Source organism: Otolemur garnettii, unplaced genomic scaffold (genome assembly GCF_000181295.1).
Source record: "Otolemur garnettii isolate 467f Iridium unplaced genomic scaffold, OtoGar3 scaffold00026, whole genome shotgun sequence".
NCBI classification, from domain to species: Eukaryota; Metazoa; Chordata; class Mammalia; order Primates; family Galagidae; genus Otolemur; species Otolemur garnettii.
The window spans coordinates 7,868,694-7,874,119 of record NW_003852421.1 but is presented as its reverse complement, the minus strand read 5'-3'; positions in this window follow the sequence as shown (position 1 = coordinate 7,874,119).

Below are 5,426 nucleotides of genomic sequence, written 5' to 3'. Positions count from 1 at the left end.
ATCTTTTTTTGAAATTTCTTGGTTATTATCACATCAACTATTGGTTCTGACACATTCTCTTTTTCCTCCCCTCTTGAACTCCAATTACATAGATTAGAATGTTTCATATGGTAGAACATATCCCATATGTCTCTTGCATTCTTTTCTGTATTTTCCATCCTTTTTTCTTTCCGGACATCCAGTCAAGGTACTTTCTACTGATCTATTTCCAGCTCACTAGTACTTTCTTCAGCTGTGTCCAATCTGTTAAACCATACCTAAAAGTTGTAACTTTTAATATTGTGTTTTTTCAGTGCTGGAATTTTTATTTACTCTTTTAAAATGATAGATTCCAGGTTGGCTAGTGGAATTGATCTTGCCAAGCTTGTGTTTAGGTAGCAATGGTAATCTCAGTTCATAATTTCCCAGCTGCAGTGTGAAATATGAGTGCACAGGTAAGATCAAGATCCAGAAGAGGAGATGGCCAAGGGTTTTCTAACCAAGCTAAAACTGTGACTTCCCAGTATTCCAGTGATGAATAATCTCAGCAAAGGAAACCACCAACTGAGAGTCAGGATGTTGAACATGGACAACAGAGCTAAGAAGGAGAACTTGCACTTAAAGAGGGAGAGGAACCTGCACTGGAAGGTGACCACCAGGAAAAGGCTGGGGCTGAGGATGGAGATAGCCCTGACGTGAAAGCAAAAACTACCCAATCTAGAGTGTGCTAAAATTTCAGAAGTAGACAGTGAGCATCCATAAGGTAAAAAATTTGACTGATTAAATTCTCTCAGTAAAATTTTACAATTTTCTCTAGGAAAAAATAGATTCCAGTTCTGTAGTGAAATTCTTCATTTTGTAATGTATTTTCTGTATTGTAATCACAATTATTGTAAAATCTGTGTCGATAACTGCAAAAATCTGGGACACATGTGAGTATATTTTTATTATGAATTTTCTCTTGGCCCTCTTTCTTGGATCCTACTGATTTTGGATTGAGTACTGATCACAGAGCATAAAAGAATATGGAGGCTCTGGATGAAGATATTTTCCTCTGGAGAGGATTTACTCTATGTCGGACAGGCTGCTAGAGTAGGGACAATTTACCTCCTTCCAGTCAGGAACAGATTTCTCAATGTTGAGTTGTAGGAAGGCTGATCCACCCTAATGCACCCCTTCTCTAAGGGTCCCGACTGAAAGCTTATGCCAAGGCATTCACTGAATGCTACCTCCTTGTCAGTTCAGGAACTCTCCTTTTTAATCTCCAGAACAACATTAAGACTGTTAAAATTCCACTCTGCTTTCTAGCTGCTTTTCTTGGCTTCTCAGCCTTTCACTCAACATGACTTAAGAATCACTAGCTCACTTTTCTGCACCTCCTTTCTCTCTGGAATCACAGTTTCTTGAGTCTTGGCTGACTAGAAACTCCAACACTCCCAAGTTTTATCACCTCAGACCTATAAGACTGTGGAGAGCGCTACTCCTTCTCTGCCTCTCAGTGACAACCCTCTACACCAGCGGTTCTCAACCTTCCTAATTGCTGCGTTGTTACAAATGGAAAAAAGGGGTCACGACCCACAGGCTGAGAACCGCTGCTCTGCACAGTCCCTTAGTTTCTTTCCCCATGTTAAGAATTAGCAAATGCCAAGAGGGCAAAAGCAGCTTTCAGAATGTTGGGCTTACTTCAGGAAGAGTCCCTTCTCTCTGATATCTAGAACCTTCAATTCCAAGATGTCGCAGTGGCTTTCTGAAAAATTCAAATGCATCATTCTCAATTGTACCCGTCTTTTTCTGTTGTTTTCAGCGGAAGCATCAGTTTTCTACAAACTGGTCCCTCAAATCTAGAAATGAAAATTTTCACCTTGTTTCACTTCATAGATTTATACACTAGTTAATTCAAATAGTTCTCTACTAAGAAACATTTTGGTTGTTTGACAGCCTTTTGCTATGACAGATAAAGACACAGTGAATAGCCCTTTGCATGCCTCTACATTGTCATTGAATATTTATGATAGAATCCAGGAAGGGTGGTTGCCCGACAGAGGGTAAATGCATATGTAATTTTGCTAGGTATTGCTAGTTTCCTTCCATAAAGATGGTACCACTCTGTGCCCTTAGCTGCAATGTATAAAATGCCTACTTGCTTATAACCTTACCAAGAATTTACATTGCCAAACTTTGGGAATTTGATCAGTCTGTTAGATGAGAGTCAGTATCTCTGTAATTATAACATGTATTTTGCTTACTGTGAATGAACTTTCTGTGAACCCTTTCTTTACACCTCTGGTTTTCATGTGTATGTGAATGTAATAAGCATTAATGTAAAATTTTTAGGACATTCTTATTACATTAAAGATACTAATACTTATGATAAAAATGGCAAAGATTCCCCCAATTTGTAATTATAACTTTACTTGTTTTCTTTTTTCATTGCCAAATTTCCCAATCTCTTATTGAGTCTAGATTTGTTCAGTCGTATTTAGGAATCTCCATTCTTGGGTGATAAAAATCACTGTGTTTTCTTTTATCCTTTGTATTTGGGGGTGGATGGGGTTTATTCGGAGTGTTTTTCCATTTCAACCTCTAATGTATTTCCAAGTTATTATAGAGGACACTGCAATAAAAAGTTCTAATTTTATCTTCATCTTTACAGCTACTCAGGTGCTGCGACATTATTTAAAGTCAGTATTTCTCCTCTGACTTCAATGCTTGCTTTGTCTTATACTAAATCTCCCTTAGATATATTTCTGTATTTTCTATTCTGATCCATTGGTCTACAAGTCTTTTTCCGAGCCAGTATCACACTGGTTTAATTTAGAGGATTTAAAATGTTTTACTACATTCTAATAGGATTAACCACGCACTACATTGCTATTCTTTCCAAGTATTTCCTGGCTATTCTCACTTGTTTATTCTTTTGTATAAACTTTTTAATCAACATGTCTAGTTCCAGAAAAAGAATCTGAGGAAAACTGTATTGAGGTTGCATTAAATTTATAACTAAGGTAGGGAGGAAAAACATCTTTATGATGTTGACTTTTCATATGCAAAAATACAGTATGTTTTTCAATTTGTTCAAAATTATTTTTAAGTCTTCCAAAAGTATATTTACAGTTTTGCTATTATTTTTGCCTATTTCTTATTAGAGTTTTGTCTAGGCATTTAAATTTTTGTTACCATACACAGGTCTTCAAACTTCTTACCGTTTATATATATGGAGCCTATTGATATCAATATGCTAATTTTACTTTCCATCAATTCTTTTGGATTTTCCTGATATATGATTACATTTTCTGCAAATAAAGATAGTTTACTTCTTCCTTTCCAATTCTTATGCCTCTAGTTGTTTTCTCTTATTTAACTGCATTAGTTAACATGCTAGTGCAATGTTAAATAACTGTAGATAGTGGCCATCCTTGTCTTATTCCTGATTTTAGGAGAATCTAAAGTGTCCTAAAAGTGTGTCTCTCTGAAGTGTGTGACACTTGAAAATTAAGTATAAGCCTGGCTTTTGTATTGATACACACACTCACACAGATTTTATTGTGTTAAAAAAGAGTGTCATGCTAATTTTTTATTGGTTTTGAAAAACTATTTGTAAAAATAATTTGAGGCCTAGGATGATATATCTTGCTCCAGAGAAGATTCTTGTTGCTTATGCCATAATCCTCAAGGCAATAGCAGCATTCCAGATTCTAACTTTAGAGTTTAAAATTTTCTAGGTCTGCCAAATCACTTAAGAGAGGCTATGGTTCATATGAAGACTCATTTCATCCTGGTCTACCCTAACTTCTAGGGCAGTGGTTCTCAACCCTCTGTACCCCTTTAATACAGTTCCTCATGTTGTGGTGATGCCCAACTGTAAAATTATTTTCATTGCTACTTCATAACTGTAATTTTGCTACTGTTACGAATCATAATGTAAATATCTGATATGCAAGACTAGGTGACCCCTGCGACAGGGTCTTTTGGTCACGACCCACAGGTTGAGAACTGGTATTCTAGGGGCAGGGGACAGGGCAGCTCTTTAAGGCTATAGTCCACAGGTGTGGGGTACATCCCAGGGCCTCAAGCCTTGGCAGGCCCTGGACCATAACTTTTTGTACCTGGACCCAAGGGGTTTTAAAAGTCTAGTTTAGTCTTTCAGTTGCCCTTTCAAATTCTACAAATGTTCCCTAGGACTAGAGTAGCCCCATATTTATGAGGGTCATTCTCAATTTCTATCTTCTCTTACATTTTGGCCAATAAATTCTCCTGACCTTTTAGCTTTTTGTGATTTTTAAAGCTTAATTATATGTTTCATCTAGCTTTATTAGTTATTGTTAAAAAGAGAGTCTGAAAGTCCTAGTCCTCCATTATCACAAATGGAATTCTTCATGGAGATAGCAAATTTTAAATAATTTTAATAACTAATAGAAGAAAGAAAGCAGAGCTTGTGAAATCACATTTTTTAATATTTGAAAGATTTCCAGGTGTGCCTTAACTACCTTTAGGTACTTACGTGCTTCTCTACAAACAGCTAGCAGCATGAAAATTTATATGACTAAACAAATAAAATGTATTTCCATAAGGTACCCTCCAAAGTAGCATAACTTTATAGTCACATCTTACATTTTACCCAATTACATATTATCTAGGCTCCCTGAGGCTTAGCTTCTGGCTCAGAAAATATTATTCTTTCATAAAAAATAGAACTGTCTTAAAAAATGTGAAGCTGGCTTGGTGCCCATAGCTCAGTGAGTAGGGCACCAGCCACATACACTGAGGCTGGCAGGTTCCATCCCAGCCTGGGCCTGCTAAATAATAGTGACAACTGTAACCAAAAACTAGCCAGGCATTGTGGCAGGCGCCTGTTGTCCCAGCTACTTGAGAGGCTGAGGCAAGAGAAATGCTTAAGACCAAGAGTTTGAGGTTGCTGTGAGCTGTGATGCCAGCACGGCACTCTACCCAGGGTGACATAGTGAGACGCTGTCTCGAAAAAAAATAAGTGAAGCTATTCTTTGATTCTCATATGTTACCTAAGTAAATTCCCCCAGGGCGATCACACTCCTCACAAACATGGAGGAGGGGCCCAGGAGAAGAAAAGTCTTACATAAGGTACTTCTAGCTTTCTGACTTACACAAGAAAACGCTTGGTGCTTGGTGTTCTTCAATCATCCCCCCACAGTATGCTATGATGTCTTTGACTGGACTATACTCTTTCCTGGGACTCTATCTTCAAGTTTCTCAATCTAATTTCTTTCACGCACATTAAGATCACTCAAAAGTGTGTGTCATAGGTTTAACAACAGTACTGAAGTTTAACCAACCACTTTTGGTACAGCTGAAAAAGCAATTAACATGGCTCAGTGCCCGTAGCTCAGTGGTTAGGGCACTGGCCACATACGCCGGGGCTGGCGGGTTTGAACCTGGCTAGGCCTGCTAAACAATAATCACAACTGCATAGC